The 19,775-nt window shown below is 38.2% G+C and overlaps 1 pseudogene; it reads right to left on the bottom strand.

The window, feature by feature from the left end:
* Positions 1–7,144: 7,144 nt before the first annotated feature.
* On the bottom strand, positions 7,145–7,908 carry LOC149139244 (triosephosphate isomerase, cytosolic pseudogene; annotated as a pseudogene).
* Between the last annotated feature and the right edge of the window lie 11,867 nt (positions 7,909–19,775).

Below are 19,775 nucleotides of genomic sequence, written 5' to 3'. Positions count from 1 at the left end.
GATGGACAAACTGAAGTTGTAAACATAAGCTTGGGTAATCTTTTGAGAAGTCTTATAGCTAAACATCCAAAACAATGGGATCAAGTATTGGCATAGGCTGAATATGCATATAATGACTCTCCTAACAGGAGTACAGGGCAAAGTCCATTCCATATAGTTTATGGAATGCACCCAAGGGGAGTGTCTGAATTAAGAAATTTGGGAAAAGCTAAGATGAGAAGTGCTGAAGGGGAAGATTTTGCTTCAGAGATGCAGGCAATACATGAATAGGTAAAACAACAGTTACAGGACAGCAACATAAATTACAAGAGCAGAGCAGACTTGAGAACAAGAGAAGTTAACTTTGAAGTTGGAGATTTGGTTTTAGCCCACCTGATGAAGGAAAGATTTCCAAAAAGAGATTATAACAAATTAAAGTTCAAGAAAATTGGACCATGCAGAGTATTGAGGAAATTTTCTGAAAATGCATATGAAATTGAATTACCCCCTCATATTGGAATATCTCCAATTTTCAATGTTGTTGATTTGTACAGGTGTGAAGGTGAAAATGCAGATGACATAGCAGAAGACCAAGAGAAACAAGAAATTGATTAGGTAAAACAGTTACCTATAGCAAAGGAATTGCAACAAGAGAGGATTCTGGACAAGAAATTGTTGAAGAAGACAAGGGGACAGGAGTATTTTTAGTATTTGGTCAATTGGAAAGATCAACCAATTGCTGATGCTACCTGGGTGACAGATGCCATTCTACAAAAATTGAGTAGTTTTGTAGAAGAGCTCATGGACATGAGCCCATGAAGAATTTTGTCCTCAGTATTCTGATGCGGGAGCATGAGGTTTAAAGGTAAAAGGCTTTGAACGTATTCCAACAATAAAAAAAAAGTTTACAAGCAAAGGGGTTGGGTCCTTTAGCTATCAATTTACAAAGCTTTCTAGTTAGGATTTGAACGAGAATCTAGGATTTGGATTATCATGTAATAAATTCAAGTAGTCAGATGTAGTGGATATTCTCGAGGAGAATATTATGCAGACTAGATAGGATTAGTTAATTCGATCCTTTGATTTAGGATCTAGTTTTTAAATGAACTAGTACTTATGTAAGTTCCAGATCATTGTAAGGGGATTTTGACTGATTTGGCTTGTTTTGCCATATAAGATTTAGTTGCAGAAATTATATCTCTGTGTATTTCCGTGTATATTTGGTCCATCCCGGAGGTGTTGCATCCCTCCGTAATATCACTGTGTATTATTGAAATTCTAGTTTAGCCCTGAATACTTAGAGTTCTGTGTGATCACATTTAATCACTTTTCGTCGTTTATTAGTAACTGCGGGGTTTGAAAGTGTACAGATTCCTTGATCGGGTTGAAGTGCCACAATCATTCCTGACTGTTGATTTCATTTTCAACGCCTTCTGTCACAATCAATAGTGGGGGTTGGCCCTGGTTTGAACTCGTGTGTTAATAGAAGTCCCGCGAACCGTAGGATCTAATGGCCACTATTATCTGATGGATATCGAGCTTAAAAATGAGCGGACGTTAATCTAAGTGCCAGACCCGAACTTTTATAAATTGAGGACTTATAAACCTCATCGGCTCCGTGAGGGTGGATAATCGTCGTACAGATTCCCGTGCGATATCATAGTGACCGTTGGATCACTGAAGACTATTGACCGTTAGATCAATCTGGCATCGCATTGATCATACGTAAATGAACCTTGCCCTGAGGAACTTGCGATTGCGATTTGCAATGTTTTTAAGGACTTGTAAGGCACTTGTTGTTGGGAGAAATTAAGCAGTTCTGCTAATTTAGTAGAATAGATACCTTTGGAGGTAGATGACTGATACTCCATAGGAAACCCAAGAAGAGATTCAACCTGAACTAGAAAAAAATGTTTTTGGTTTTGAACGATTGTCACTAACACCTGCACCCAGGCCACCACTTCCTCCTATAGATGATTCACAACTAGCCAACTCCACCTATGGCTCCTAGTAATGTGCATGCCTACTTAGGTATGATTGTAACTAGATTATAAAAGAGTTGTTATTACATCTTGGTTATCAGAGAAACATGAATTTCAATGAAGGTGATCTTAGTGACCTAGTTGTGCAAGGATATAATTAGAGAGATCTAGTGTTCATAATTGGAGGCCTAGTTTCCATGATGGTAATTTGGCTCCCAATGATCATGTTTTGATTGCATGTCATTGACCACTCAAGTCCATCAAACAATTTACAAGAGAATTATACCAATGTGATCAACCTCATGTAAAGAGTCCTTTGAAATAGGTTTACGAAAATATTATGGTTGGGTTTGTGAAAAAACGTTACTTGAGAGCTATATAAATGCAATCACCTTTATGCCAGGAACTTTTAAGAGGGGTTCCTGCAATTGGATAAGAGGCTCTCATACATTATTTTTAAAAATATACTAGGATTATTATTCATATCTAAGTATTATTGTATTAATGGAGTTCTAAAACTCTTGATTTTCCATGGGATTATATTTTTTTCCACTGCCCATTTTGTAAAGGCTAGGGTTTGCAAGGCCCTAAGGGAAAAGGAGTGTCAACCACTATAATGCTCTAATATACTAGATGGTTTTCCAACAATGGTACTCAACTAATCCTTCATTGCACTAGCTAAGGAGGATAGATATACCTTTAGCTATACTCCCTGATTCCTTAAAACATGAGAGAAAACTCCAGTAGAGTTATTCACAATGTATATAGCAAGATGATAATATAGAAGCTCCATGTGTGCTTAAGGGGTTTTTGATAAACTTGAGGAGGTGGATGATTGAATCTATATTCAATTTATGACTAATGTGGTACTACTAACCATTTACCATGTACAAGGATGTTGAATCAAGGGACTTCACTTATGATACCTATATGGATTCTTTTACGTTACACTTCACCCACTAAACAATATTCTTTATTTTTAAACATGTTTGATTATATCTATAGCCTAAAAAGGTCAATTTTTAAAATTGAATGATGTGGTAGATTTCTAAATTGAGATGCTTTGCTCGCAAAACGAAGAACTTCAAAACTTGTAGTATAGCTAAGCCATAGAGAGGGTGAATTATGAACACTATTGAAAGAAATATAAAATACTAGTGAGAGGGTAAGAAATATTTTAAACTTACAAAATAAACCTTTAAACTTATAATATCAATAATATAAACAATAAATTAAGAAAATATTGAACAATATATAAAAATGAAAAAAAATCAAATGAGAAAGAAAATGATATTAAATCTACCAAATATAAATCTAAAAAAAAAATTAATATTCACTATCATCTTCCAAGAGACAAGATCCAATTATAAAACCTTACATAACTTTATTGAGAATAAAAACACTTTATAACTAATAGGGACAAGATGTTATAGGAATGTAATATAATGTTGAATTAAAAGATAATTGCTAACCAAATGAGAATTAAAAAATAATTATTAAAAAATAAATCAATAAAAAATTCATTTTTAATTTTATTATTATTATTTAATATAAAAAAATTAATATAGATAATAAAATTAACTACCTAATTTTAATTTAAAACAATTATTTAGAAAACTAGTCACTTTAAATAGTAGTTTAAAAAAACATATATCATATATTTCATTATTGTCTAGCTACTCAATATCTATAATATCTATAAGTAAAAAAGTTATTAATTTTTTTTAACAAAATATCATATAATCATTGTCTAGCTCCTTAATATTCTTAAAAAAGAGGGAAAAAAATCTGGAAATGATGGTTTATTGATGGAAAAAAATTCAAATAAAATTTTAAAAAAAGAGGGGAAAAAATCTGGCAATGATGGTTTATTGATAGGGACAAAATTCAAATAAAATTTTACCAAAATATTATAGGATTATTGTTTTAGTTTTTAATATTTTTATGAATAAAATATAAAAATTATTATGAAAATAGAACTATTTACATGTAAGAACTGCTCCGCACACAAATTTTCAATTGTAAAAAAAAAATCTACCCAAGATGGTTTATTGATAGTCCTTTCTCTTATATATTTCATTGCTTTATTGTCTTTATATATTTCATGCCAGGGATTTTTTTGCTCTCACATGCTGAGGTTGTACATTTTATTTGATTTATGAGACATTTTTATTACATACAGAAGATTCCTTTGATTTTCCTGGGATCACATGGATCGAGGAAGAAATGCGTAAATGCTGTAAACGTGGACGCTCGGTGGGACCATCCACATGGATTATGGTACCGTGAATTACAGTTTAAAAAAGTAATTTAATAATTTTTCGTACTTATTTTCAAGTCTGTGCAGCATCCAGCTCGAATGTATTGACAAAAAATTGCGCAAAAGCTGCAAACTCGGAGGCCTCATGTACCATCCACAGTATACTGTGAATTATCACAAGTGCTATTTCACGTGAATTATTGTTTGAAAAAAGAAATTCAACAGCATGCAGGCGATGACAGAGATAACATGGATCGTCAAAGAATTGCGCAAATGCAATAAACTTCGAGGCGTCACTCAGTGCGTTGTCTACATACGCGTCATTTTTTTCCCAGAAGGCTAAATGTATCTAAAATCATGTCAGTTTTTTATTTTAAAAAAATTGATATTAGGAGTGCTTAATATTGTTTTTATAGTGAAATGGATTTAGCACCAATGTTTCTAACAAATTTATCAAAATCATACCAAAATTTCATAATTTTCTTATCCATTTTAAATTGTGTGCCCAATCTAGATGATACCAGCAAAGTTGGAATTGTCAGCAACAATTATCTAGCTTGCTTCCCCATCGTTAATATGCAGAGAGACTGTTGGATCTAAACTAGTACATTTACGATAACATTTATTGCCGGGATCCAACTATACATTAATGGCGCAGTGTTGGAATTTTAAACCTAAAGAATCCGTCAAACTGGACGGTTTCTGCAACTCTGTCTCTGTTTTGATTAATTTTAAGACTATCCCTTTTCGGAAATCACTATTTCCACCACTATAGGAAAGTTAATGCACCCTGACATGTAAGGGGAATAGTGGGTGTCTTGGATTTATATTTCTGCCAAAGTTGACTTTGGCATGTTAGCAGCAAGGCATCCACTATTCCCCTTGCATGTCAGGGTGCATTAACTTTCCTATAGTGGTGGAAATAGGAATTTCCTTTTCCGTTTTGAGTGAGATTAAATTTTAACGGCATATCACAATTTTATTATTCTTCTGATCATTTTTAACATTATCAGTAAACTAGGAAAAGCAAATTACCTATAGCAAATACTTTACCCATCAAATTTCATGAACTGAAGCAATGTGTCAACGTGGAGGCTTCATGCACCTCCGTGGTACGTGATGGACGATGAATTGAACGAAAGCTATAAACGTGGAGGCCTCATGCACCTCCGTGGTACTGTGAATTATACTTTTACGAAAAAATAAATTTAACAGCTTTTTCTTTACCTGCAAACAGAAATTTAAGAGTGTTTTCTTACCTGTGTTGAGGTCTGTGCGGCTGTTGTCTAGTCTCTGTTGTTCCTATTGAGTCCAGCTTTTAAGAATTTATATGTACATTCCTCTACATGTACGTGGATACTCATTAAGATTTTGATCAGATACGTATAGATATGTAATTGACTAAATGAAATAATCACGAGTATTAATTAATTCAATTTAGTGAAAGTGGAATGTACCGAAGAGATCCTTGAATCGATATCCAGCATTCTCACCTTTTGCGTAAAGGCGTCAACAACATCATCTTATGTGACGTGCTTAAGGAAGTAATCAGTAATCTTATATGACTACGTTAACAATATATATGTAAGTAATTAACAAAATCCAAAATTTATAATCATTAAATTTTTATGTTAGAGTTTAGATAGTTTATTACGTTGCTAGATAGTTTATTACGTTGCTACATTAATTAATAAATGTAGTTGATATAAATCTACAGGTGTTAATTTATTTTAACATAAACACAATTTGTTTTAAATTCAAATTTTGAACTATATGAGATAAAAGAACTGGTCTAATATAAAGACAACATAAAGGTCTTAAAATAAAGATAACATGTTACACTATATGAAGACAACATAAAGGTCTTAAAATAAAGATAACATGTTAGACTATATGAGATAAGAACTGGTCTATTCAACAACTTTATAACTGTATATTGCATGATATTATGATATTATGGTTCGGGAGAGATAAGGAACCTAAAGAGCAGGGAGTTGACCTTAAATTATGAAAGGGGTGCTGAGAGAACCGATTATCTATTTCAGGAAGACATCGAAGTTGTGCTACTTTCAATCAAAGGTATGAGCATATTGAATATAGATTTAAGAACACTTAACCAAAAACATTGATTTTTAGTACCAAAATGTAACAACATTTAATACCAAAATTTCAATAACATTCATTCTCAATACCAAAACCTAATAACAGAAAAGAGAAAATTCCTAACAACAGAGAAGAGAAAATTGAGTTGTACATGACATTCACGCAAAGTTATAACATAATTCACATTCAAATATAATAAAAAAAATAAAAATTAAAACTTTGAAGATCAAGAAAAGTTTTTGATAGCATGTAGGATGTAGGAGTAGTATTTATTACTATTTATTAAATTCTTAGTTTATAACTATTTATAATATAGTTGGTCTTAGTTGTTAACTCTGACAACTTTAATTTTAAAACATGTTGGATTAATCAATATGAAGTTCTCTCTATGTTGATTATAATATCTATGACTATCACACTTCACATAAACGGACGACCTCAACTTTTGCAACTCAAACATGAAATTCACTCATATTCATTCTAGCAATCATGGTTAGAGTCGTCAAGGCAAGAGATGGTTTCACCCTTTTTCTATCTCAGTCCTCTCTCTAATTTTAGCGAGAGGATGAATCATCATTCACCTTCGTCATAATGATAACGATTAGGTTATAGGGCCCTAGCCATAGATTCCTACCAATTGAAGTAAGCCATCCATTAGCCACCTGTGAGGAAAGAGGTTTCATCTTTCACACCATAAAAGTAGAATGAAATGATGTGGGATATTTTGTAGTGGCCATTTTTATGCACAAATGCTATGCTTTACCACTGTAATTTGTTTGTAGCAAACACGTGCAAATAAGACAAAACGACTCGCTCTGACTTAACCTTGCTTCACAGTTGCAGACTTAATGATGTCCACAAATTCAGCGTTGAGTGAAGCTCCTCCAACAAGCAATCCATCAAGATCAGGTTGTGCTTCCAATTCAACACAAGTTCCAGCATTTACAGAGCCACCATAAATAATCTAATTTGATGCTGCTACTTCAGGACTAACACTTACGTTAAGCCAATCCCTTAATTCATAGTGCACCTCCTGAGCCTGAGCTAGGGTTGCAACTTTTCTAGTTCCAGACGTCCAAACATGCTCATATGCTATAACTATGTTATGCCAGTCAACAACCTTATCTGTTATTGCTTTGGTTTGTTAAAAAACTACATTGGATATATATATCCAGCGTCCCATTGTTCAAGAGTCTCTCCAACACAAGCTATTACCTTCAAACCTTGAGAAAGTGCATAAGCCACTTTATCTGCAACAAACTTATTATCTTATTTCCGTAGAAGCCTTCTCTCTGAATGACTGAGTATGACTCATGCAATTTCCAAATTGATCAACATCTCTACACTGATCTCTCCAACAAAAGCACCTCCTTTCCTTACCTAACAATTTTGTGCGGAAACTGTGAAATCAGAGCGTAGTAAGGCCTTCACTGTTGAAAGAAACACAAACGGAGGGCTCACAACAACCTCCACGACATCTTCATATGGAACTTCTGCTTCATTGAGAGTACTAACAAGTTTTTTAACCTACTCCAAAGTACCATTGCATTTCCAGTTGCCTCCAATGAAAAACTTACAACCCATCGTGTTCTCTTGAATCGATCAAGGAAACCTCTCCCAAAAAATACACAGAAAAAATTACATGAGATTCAGGTAGAGATAATTTGTTCTTGGGTTGAACCATAAATAGAATTGTTACTTCTCTCTATTGGTTGAACCATTGACATAAATGTTTTGTGTGTAAAATGTAGGGTTTGCTTAAAAAACATTTTTCAAGAACTCCATATCAATTTTGTCATGCCCGTCACCTAGAGAAGATAAATAGTATGTGGTAATCATGCCTGTAGAATTTCCTAGCACCAAATTCATAGATGTATTAATGCTTTCACACAAAAACTCCTCGTCCTATTGAAATTCAAAACAAGAATAATTGTTAAGAGAAAGTTGGAATTGTCGGTAAAATAGGAGTATTAGAAACCACCATGGCTGCAAATGCTACTGAGCAAAGTTAAGATAATGGCAAAGGGTATACAGGCCAATTCTTCCACATGTCAGTGAGATATACCTTACCAAAATAGACTCCAAGAAGAGGCCCTTTGGCTTATTTCTACCCAATGTACGTATCACTATCTTAATTGACTCAAAAATGTCACTTGTGACTCATAGAGTTAAACTTTTGTTCTATAAAGGTTATGATCTTAATTTGACCAAATTAGTGCCTTCAACTATCAATCTCAGTCTTATGTCTTCCATAATATCAATTAAACGAAAGTTTCTACCCTTAGCTTTGGTTCATTTAAATTGTTCATTTGTATAAACTTTCCATGTTCTTGAAATGAATTCGAGCTAAATTCAGTATTGACTCATTGGTTCATCAATTGATCAACATCCTAACCTAGGATCTACTTAAATATTTTGTCCATCTTCATTCATATGTATCCTGAATGAGGGACGATAACTCACTTCTGTATCTTTAACAACTCCAAATTTGAAGAAACTAATGAGGACGACCACAACAATCTTCATTTGAATGTATCCAAAATATTTACCAAGGCAAATGTGAGGTCCCACCTGCAAGGAAAAATTAAAACTTATTGATCCGGATTTAAACAGGAACGCAAAAAATTACGAATATAACCATAAATACAAAGATGCAGTAGAAATAACACTTCATTTCATTAATATCAAATACTGAAATATGCTTACAAATAGAATGGAAATAAGAGTAGCTCAGGCGATGGTAGCTTATCTTTGAGAAGAGATGTGGCGGCTACATGCCTCTAAACTATGTTACAATGAGGCTCAAATGCCTATTTATTATTGAGAAACAATGGAAAACCCTAAACATCCAGAAACCTAACCCTAGGAGATGAAGTGCCAAACTATGGGTCCCATTTGGGTAAATTGGTACATCAACTTCCCGGGGTTGTAACTTTGGTATACGATCTCTGTTTGATGCACACAATACCTCGTTAGAAAGATCTATCCAAGGAATATAACTTTTGCATCACCAACATCAACCTATACCTCATCTTGGCCCAAGTTTTCCCCAAAAACATCATTTAGGGCCTCAAAACGACTCCGAAAGTTTAGGACTTGAAAAACTGCCAAAAAATAATAAATTGCGCTATAAATAAGGAAACAAAAAAATTGAAAGAAACAATGGTGGGGGTCCAAGTGGAATAGGCAGGTGGCCACCATGATCCACCTGGATCATTACTCCCCCCTTAGGAAGAAATGGTCCCCATTGCATTGAGTTCCTCCATGAGATGAGGAAACTTCTGCTGAACTTGGTCCCTCGTGAGCCACTTGCCCTGGTGAAGGAGTTGGCCTACTTTGAAAACTTGATATAGTTGGATCCTTTGTTGTCGGCTGTTCTTGATCTGTGTGTCCATGATCCAATCATTTGTGGCTTGTTACATGCAATCTGGATTTAACTCTATATGTGTGAGTTATTCTGCATTGTCTTATGTGTCCAGCAATGGTGGGAAGTATGGTCGAAGGCGGTCCATGTAACACCCCTCCTTTGTGTGCTAAATTATTGTAAACCTAAACTGAGTTAAAGCTAGGTGTGATATCCTCCCTTGTGTGTTAAATGATTGTAAACCTAAGCTGAGGAAAGCTAGGTGTGATACCCTCCTTTGTGGGTTAAAATATTCTAAACCTAAGATGAGGAAAGCTAGGTGATATGTATTATGAAAAGAAAATGTGTTATTAAATAAATTAATAAAATAAATCACTTGGAGGGTGGAGCACCAAGAGAGAGGAGATTCTTGCCAAATGCCATGTGGAATGGGATAGAGATGATTCGTTCATGATAAAGCTTCTAGATGTGATTCTAGATGAGCTTGGATGGATGGGAGATAAAGATCCATCGGACATAAAAGCCTTGTGGGAGATAAAGGCAAACTTTTATGAGGAAAAGCCTCGTGGGAGATAAAGACGAGCTTTTCCAAAAAAGACCTAGGCAAATGGAAAAATTGATAAAAGCAGGACACCGCCAATGGAAAATAAATCATGAAAGAGGGTATTAAATACCCAATGCATCGAACAATTGAGGACAGTTGATCCTTAGCAAGAACTTAGGCTTGGGGGGAATCAGAGGTGATTCATGGTTGGGTGGTGGTGCTCCTCCCTCCAAGTGATGTTTTAGTTGGTGTCACATGCGTGGAATGTGTGTATGATGATTCTTACTCTCTCTCTCTCTCTCTCTGTTATAGTTCTAGTTTTTTATGAGAAGAGTTCTTAAGTTTCTTCGCCATGAGAATGCTTGATAAATTTCATATGCTTATGTATTAATAGATTTAATGGTGTTTCCCTCTAATATGATGAGATTCACTTGCATGGTATGTGTTTTATATTTTTTTTTTTTTTTGCTAAGTAATACTATTCTATTGATATGAAACAAAATAAAAATACAACGAGGCGCTGGCCTCTGCAGTGCTGAACAGAGTTTGTCAAAAAATATCACAACCTAAACTTGACTGCCCCATTGAGGGGGAAACCAGTCTGTGAAACCAGATTAAAAAACCCACGCAGGGGTCACAAGTTTTGACATCAAAAACCCGCACAGGGGATCTAGATTGAAAAATAGCGAATCAAACCAGAAGGAAAGTTTTCAAAAACAAAACATAGCAAAAATCAGACAACAACATATGAAACCTCTAGCTGGCGGAAGGGCGACACCTGGCAGCCCAGTTGTCAATCAGGATGGACCCCATGGAGGTCGTCTATAGCATGCTCTTCGTCACGCATACTTGTACCACTCCTTCTCTGCTGACGCACTACTTGTACCACTCCTCTCCTCATGCTTGCTGACGTGTCGCCCTGGGTGACACCGGTGCCTTTGTGTCTCCTGCTCTACCTTCGGTGGCCAGCTGGCTGCCAACCAGCTCCTCTCCATGCGGGGTGGCAGAGTTCTCAACCATCTACTGCTTTCTTGGGTCTCGGGCATTCCTGTTCCGCTGAGCGGCCCTCTGCTACTCATCGCTATTCCCTGGCTGAGCTTCCTGCGGGTTAATTTCCTCAATGAAGGTAATGGTGATAGTGGCAATAATGACGGGCCGGTGAAGAGTGCTATGGAATCAAAATTGAGTCGTATGAGGAGTTGGGTGAGGGGGAAGGGGAAAATTGGCAGTATGAACGGCTGCATTCATTCTGCAGTCATCCTGGAGCTAAGCCCGCCCTCTACCACTGCGCGTGTCTGTATACCTGCCAGAGAAGGTGCCATGGGGATGAGTAATGTTTGGAGAAGAGGAGGGAGAAGCAGATTCAGGGTTGGGTGTAGTGGGAGGACGAATGCTTCCGCCATGACTACCCCCTCTTCAGTTGCGCATGCGGTGTCGGATGCGCGCCATGACGGAATTAGTCTCAGAGCTAACATATGGGGAATCAGAGGAATTACTAGGACTGGAATGGCTGTTCATAGGGATAATAAAGGGGTTTTGAGCTTGAATCAACTTACAGTGTGTTGTTTGGGAGAAATGATACCCATTTCCCACATCCACTCAGCTGAGCAACCAACATCGTTTGCCAATGACGGTGCGGGAGCATGGCTCCGCAGCTTGAGGAGGGCAGTTGCTATTTATCAGAGGAGGGAAGACTGAGTTATGGTCTACGGAGGCCATTTCCTTATGCTTGTTACAAAATTCTCGACTTGAGCACCATATTAATGGTGCCTGCAAGTCGCCATGAATTCGCCTTACTCTGGCCTGGGAGGGGACGCGGGTGGCCATGTGGCCAAGCCTCCCACCGTCCTTCCATCTAATCACCATTAATGGCATTATGATCACCTGCATCCAGGTGTATGTTTTTTATATTAATCCTTGCTTGCTATGAGATTAAAATCATTTAGCTCAGATATAATGATGGTTGAATTTATCTCTAATATGGGAATGATGGATTTCTTATGCATGTTGCATTCCAGTGTGAAGTTAACTGTAGAAGCCTGTTCATTAGGTAATGGTTCTAGGACCCATTCATGGTAGAATTTGCATGTGACAACTATTCATAAATAGATTACCTGTGTTAATGTTTTCCTATGAAATCATTTCATCTATTGAGGACTTGATGTGCATGTCATTACTTTGGCCATTCTTAAGTAGTTGGAAAATGATAACTATAGTGTGTTGATGTTAATGATTTCCGTAATGTCTCCTTGAAGTCATTATTCTGAAATGGTCATATAATAGTGTTAAGATAGTTGTTGAATCTAACATCAAGTGGTAACTATGGTGCATGTGGGACACTTAGGGGATCATGCTTCTAATTGCACAAGTAGAGGAATTGCTTCTGATAAGGGTAGTTTAGTTAGATAGTTATGCATGTCGAACTAAGGGTTGGTCAAAACACCTTGATTATGCTTAATTATAATAATGATGCATGGCCAATGTTGGATATAGTAAACGTAAGATAATACTCCACTAATGCCGATGTGGATTGACCAGAAGATTATATAGGTTGCATGCCATGATTAGTCCTTCACACTTAATGCCAATTCTGATATATAAGTTGTTTATATAAATCTAAGGGTTCCCATTACAGTCCAATAAAGAATAAAAGAATAATGTGATATTATGAGATTTTATAAAGTGTTAAGAAATGAGTATAGTAACAGGAATAATACTTGTTCTTCCACGATAAAGATATTACGTAAGACAATGGTCAAATATTAGTTGTAAAAAAAAAAATTACACCTAATAAGCTATTATTATAGGGTAGGCCAAATGGGTACGTTACAGTCCACATTGAACATTGGGTGCAGGCAAAGGAATGGGGGAATGTTGAGCTCAAATGCATTGTCTCCCATAGCCTTGTTAATGGTGTAAGGACCATATCGAAGTGGTCTGAGTTTTCGACAGGCTCCAGTAAGGCATTCCTTCTGCAAATGCAACCAGACTTTGTCGCCGACCTGAAACTTGTGTGGCACTCGATGTTGATAGTGTCGCTGCTTGTACTTGGAATTTCATTTCTCCAGAATGTCATGGACCTACCAGTGGATATGTTGGATGTGCTCAATGAAGTTGTTTGCCTTATCGACTTCCGACTGGACATGAGCTGAATCTTCCTGAGTAGTTGCAAATGTTATGACAACATCAATGGGACATAGTGGCTGGAATCGCAAGCCCACTTGAAAAGGGCTATGGTCAGTCAAGATGTTGAGAGCCCGGTTATAGCTATGCTGGAGATAAGGGAGGCTCTCATCCCATGTGCATGGATGATTTGAGTTGTACATGCAAAGAATGTGTACGATCATCCTATTGACGACCTCTGTCTGGCCATCAATTTGGGGATGGAAAGTTGTGGACTTAGTGAGCTTGGTGTCCAGCATCGACTAGAGACTGGACCAAAATATACTGAGGAAGCTGTTGTCTCGATCTGAGATGATAAACTGTGGGATCCAAAGTGTACCCACACTCGTTCAACAAAGAGTTTAGCAGTGGCTTCTGCTCTGATATTATTCATGCAGGCCACCATAATGGCCATCTTCAAGAATCTGTCGATGACCATAAAATCACATTCGTTTCCATGCTTAGTAGAAGGAAGGCCCGACATGTAATCTATGGAGATGGATTCCCAAGGCTGACTAGGGGTCGGAAGCAGATTATAGAGGCCTTGCTTCTTGATGGTTGGTTTGGCAATGGCGTAGGTAGTGCAAGATCTGATGTACATCTTGACATCCTGTCGAAGATTCGGCCAATAGAAATAATTATGCAGTACTGCCACTGTTTTTGCAATCTCGAAATGCCTAGAGGCCCGACTGTAGTGCACTTCCCAAATCATCTTGGCTCGCTCACTTGAAGGAACAAAAATGTGTCCCAGGTGGCATAACAGGGCATCTAGGAGGTGAAAATCTAGAACTTGCTAACCCTCCGAGAGTGTCTGGTATGTGTGGCATAATTATGGGTCGCTTTTGGTGAGAAGTGGCCAATCAGAAGTCTCGTGCCCACAAGAGTTGAGCATGGTGGTTAACGCCATGATCAGTGGTCGGCTGAGGCAGTCTGCAACATTATTGGTGCTACCCTTCTTATACTTGATATTCAAACGGAACTGTTGCAGGTATGTGGGCCACTTCTGATGGCGATCATTATGCAACTTCCCTTGCGTCTGTATGAACTGTAGGGGTCGGTGGTGTGTGTCGATGACCATTTCCTTCCCCAAAATGTAATGCTTCCATTTTCGACAAGCCTGCACAATGGAATACATCTCTTTGTCATAGGTAGGATACTTGTGGACTGTGGCTGAAAGTGTCTCACTGTGATATGCCACTGGATGCCGTGTTGAGTAAGGACTGCCCCAATAGCATAGTCATAGGTATTTGTCTCGATCTCAAATGGTTGTTCCAAGTCTGGTAAAGTGAGCATTGGTGTAGAGCAGAGGCGATGTTTCAACTCTGTGAATGCCTTATGTTGAGATTTAGACCAAAATATTTTTTCTTTTGCTCCTCCCTTGGTGACTTGACTCAAGGGCCAAGTGATATGAGAGAATTCCAACACGAACCCGTGGTAGAAATTGGCAAGACCCAGAAAGCTACGGAGCTTTGTCAGAGTGATTGGGGCTGGCTAATCCTGAATGAATTGGATCTTGGCTGGATCCACATGCACCTCCCGTTCATCAATAATGTATCCTAGATACTGAACCTGGGTCATGCCGAAAATGCATTTCTCCAAATTGGTACACAACTTGTGTTGTCGCGGTGTTTGGAGACCCTGTCAGATGTGGTGGAGGTGTTCTTCCCAACTCTGGCTGAAGATCAGGATGTCATCCAAGTATCCACTACAAATGAGTTGGTGAATGGCCATAAGATGTCATCCATTAGCCTCATGAAGGTTGCAAGAGAATTCGTCAACCCAAAAGGCATAACCAACCATTCGAAAAGGCCCACATTGGATTTGAAGGTAGTCTTCCACACATCGGAGGGTTTGATTGGTACTTGGTGATATCCGGACTTCAAGTTGATCTTGCTAAAATATTCTCCCCCCTTGAGTTGGTCCAGAAGGTCATCAATCCATGGGATTGGGTACCTATTCTGGATAGTGATCTTGTTCAACGCCCGATAGTCAATACAGAGTCTCCAAGTCCCATCCTTCTTCTTTACTAACATGATTGGGCTCCCACAGGGCTATGAACTCATTCAAATGTGACCTTTCTACAGTAGCTCCTAAATCTGCCTCTTGATTTAGTCATTCTCTCGAACGAATAGCCGATAGATTGGTCCATTGGGCAACGACGCACCTTGGGTCAGATCGATGGAGTGCTTGACCTGATAGTGCAGAGGCACCCCTGCGGGGGAGGTGAATATGTCCACATACTCCTCCATGACCTTGTCCATTTGTTGTTGTTGTGCAGAGGGGCTTTGTATGGAGGTCATGGCCACCATCTTCTTCTCTCCCTGAGGGCGTATCATCAGGAAAACAAATTTCTTGGTTTTGGAAATAAGCTTACTACATTTTTTTTGTAGTAACCAAAGAGATGGTGGCAGGCTATGCTACCTCTGGTATCCTGTACAACTTATTTTGGAAAGTAACAATAACTGTGCAAGGCCTTCACTCATACATAGCATGTCGCTTCCGTAAGTATGGTTGGCCTAATAATACATCACAAACATCAAGTGGAGAAACTTCACATAATACCTCATCCGTGAAGGGCTTGATGCTATGTTGAAGGTGGCGCTTTTGTCTCACGCGAAGATCCCATCCTTGGTGAAGCCACCTGATAGTGTATAGTTGTGGGTGTGCTGTGGTCGGTAAGCCTAGCTGCTTCACAACCTCTACCGAAATGAGGTTCCTTTGGCTCACACTGTCGACAATGAACTGTAGAGGGGAACCCTTTGCCCACATCTAGGAGTGGAAGAGGCACTCCTCCTCCTCTGGATCTTCGAGTTCCTCCTTCTCGATCTTCATGGTGGCAATGGTGGTGTTTGGCTTCACATCGATAATCTGCTTCCCTTTATCATTCCCCTTATTAGGGTTTGACTTAGAGTTGGAACATGCGTCTGATTCCGAATCCTTCAGCTAGGCCACCAATGACTGCTTGGCCCGACACTCACTTGTGTTGTGAGTGGAGCTTTTATGGAACTTTTGCCACTTTCCCTTATCCTTCTTCGGCTTCGCAGTGTTGTTATTTGATTGAAGCTTTTGTGGGTTGTCTTGGGCTGCCCCTCCTTGGATTTTTCCTTTGTTCTGTGCTTTGCAGGAATCTTTCCCTTGCTTTAGATTCACAGATCCAAAGTCTCGCTTCTTTTGTTTAAACTTCTGCTCGATCTTGACAGCATATCGGTACGCCATGCCAAGAGAGGAGATATCTAGGAACTCCAACTCATCCTGGATGTACCTATGTAGGTAACTACAGTAGTTGAGTACCAAATGTTTCTCAGAATCCTTGATACCCAACTCTATGTGAAGGGTATGAAAAACATTAGTAAACTCTGGCACATCTTGGTCCCTTCACTGCCGCAACGTTGTCCACTTTATGTATTTATCCACATAGCTCCCAACAGGGTAGTACCGCTCCTTGATGGCATCTCGGAACGAATTCCAAGTGGGTGCGGCTAAAAAATGTGAGGTCGTACTTTCATCCTTCTGCTCACCATAGGTTTCCCACTAGTCCTTGAAGTGGGGGGCAGCTTTAAGAAGAGAAAAAGTAATATTTTCTTGACTGGAAAAATCATGAACAAAAAAAATATCCTTCTAGCAGATTTAAAAATTTATCTACGGCGTCTGCATCTATTTAGCCCTCAAATATGGGAATGTCAAAGTTTACTTGTACCTTAAAAGGAGTGGAGCCTCCAGAGTGGCTGTTGGATGTGGATGCGCCGTCGATGGGTAACCGTTGAAGGATCTAGTCAAATTTATCCATCATCGCGTTCCTTTGTTTCTCGAGGGCCTCCTCGAGCAATATTTTGATAGGATCTCTTGCCCCCTCGTCTTTCTTTTCTTCCCCCATGGGCGGTCGTCGGGGTTTGCGAAGCTGATTTTGTAAAGGTTCAACTAGATCGAGCCCTAACTCCTTATATCTGGACCTCGTTATGGACATGCAAATAAAAACAGAGAAAGAGGAGACCGCTCTGATACCACTAATCCAAATTTAAATAGGAACACAACAAATTACAGATATAACCATAAATACAAAGATGCAGTAGAAACAACACTTCATTTAATTAATATCAAATACTGAAATATGCTTACAAACAGGATGGAAATAACACTAGCGCAGGCGATGGTAGCTTATCTCTGAGAAGAGATGCGGCGGCTACATGCCTCTGAACTGTGTTACAATGAGGCTAAAAGGCCTATTTATTATTGAGAAACAATGGAAAACCCTAAACATCCAAAAACCTAACCCTTGGAGATGAAGCACCAAACTATGGGCTTTGTTTGGGTAAATTTGTACATCAACTTCCCGGGGTCGTAACTTTGGCATACGATCTTTGTTTGACGCGCACAATACCTCGTTAGAAAGATCTATCTGAGGAATAAAATTTTTTCATGACTAACACTAGGCTACACCCCATGTTGGTCCCAATTTTCCCAAAAAATGTCGTTTAGGGCCTCAAAACGACTTCGTAAGTTTAGGACCCGGAAAACTGCCAAAAATAGTAAATTCTACGACAAATAAGGAAACTAAAAAACTGAAAGAAACAATGGTGGGGGTCCAAGTGGAGTAGGCGGGTGGCCACCAAGATCCACCTGGAACACCTATCCCCTTTGAAACATGGTCAAAGTTATCTTTCAAAATAAATTAAGTATAATGCATAGACCAGACACACTTACATGAAATACAATGAATTTGAATGGTGATTGAGGCTGAAAGATTCCATCCTTCAACCAACTTTCGGGTTTAAACTCCTCGGCGTTGTTTCCCCAAAGACATGCCATTATTCCCATAGAATAATGAATATAAAACATGATATAAACTCTCTTGATTTTGACTCCATTTGGAAGGATATCGTCAAAAACTACATAATTCTCATTCTACAAAATGTTTTCAATTATTGATAAGATATATTATGTGTTCTTTTAACTGAACTGAAGTAAAATAAATAAAATGGTATTTTATAGTCCAAAATTCATATTCAAGCTTATCTCTCTGTCATGAGAGAAAATATTTTGTGCAAACACAAAGAAGCAACATAAATATTCATCCATTATATCCAATGCTCTGTTCCATAGAATGAAAAATTGGAAGAGCAGATATCTTGTTGAGGACAAACAAGATTAGCACCATACAATTGATGGAAAGTAGACATTCGACAGAATGTTGAGTTTACGTAAACGCCAACCAAAACATATAAGTGTCCTACCACAAGAACAACAAGGTATAAGCTCAGGGTCTCTGATAAAGCCACATGAAGGTAGTGAAACTTATCTAATATTGTATGTGTCAAGCTTTCAGAAAACATAGTTAAATATTCTTCTATGGATACACGTTCATTAACCTTGACCAAGTCATGAACTTCTTGAAGAATTTGTTTTTCAAAATTTGGGCTTTTGCAAAGCAAGTGAAAGAACCAACAATGGGTAACTGTAATTGTGTCCTACCCAGCTACAATGAAATTCAGAAAAATATCACGCAAATACCCTGCATAGTCATTCTCCAGAATCTTCTCAGTTGATGAACCAATTGGGTAAATTCTTCAGAAGCTTCAGCCACATTTAAATGTAGAGTGGAAGAGTGAAGCGATTTTATGACAAGTGGATTTTCTTCTTATGACATATGTCCAAATAATTGTCTTCTATAGCCTTCCATCTGTTCCATCACTCTTTGAAAACCGCAGAGCCAGGGAATGTGGTGCTAAGTGTTGTGAACAATTTGTGAAAGAGAAAGAAGATTATTTACACATCCAAAGTGATAATTTCTTGACTGATCTCTCTCTGTTTCACTGGCTGTAGCAGAGGGCCTGGCTCTGTAAATTGCGGAATTATTTTTACTGTTCCTGGGTGCTGACATTTCTGGCAGTGGGGGGTGGGAATGCAAGCGAAGAATTTATTTGTTTCTTGTATTTTGTATTCGTACCTACATAAGAAGTCATGAGAGATGCCTTAAGAGTGGTCGTTATCTCGTGGAATGCCATGCTGGAAGGATATTCACAGAACAAGCTTGTTAAGCCTGTCATGGAGCTTTTCAGGCAAATGCGAGTGGAATGTGTGGAATTGAATTAATTTGGATTCTCGAGCACCATAAAAGGATGATCTGCTGTGGTATCTTTTGAAGAGGGTAGGAAGGTTCGTTTCCATATTGTTAAAACTGAGTTTGATTCTGACCTTTTTGTAGGAAGCTCCCTTGTGGATATGTATGAAAAATGTGCAAAGCTAGAGTATGCACATGAAGTGTTTGATAAGATACCCGAACCAAATGTGGTGATTTGGACCACCATGATTTCTAGGTATGTGCAGAGTAATGTTTTCGAGGAGGCTCTGAAGCTTTATTTCCAGCTACCCTTTCATGGCATC

Source organism: Pinus tabuliformis, chromosome X, assembly GCF_031772625.1.
Source record: "Pinus tabuliformis cultivar Carrire ecotype Pingquan chromosome X, CPIR1, whole genome shotgun sequence".
Taxonomy (NCBI): Eukaryota; Viridiplantae; Streptophyta; class Pinopsida; order Pinales; family Pinaceae; genus Pinus; species Pinus tabuliformis.
Note: the sequence above shows the minus strand (reverse complement) of the source record. Positions and strands in the feature narration are given on the sequence as shown.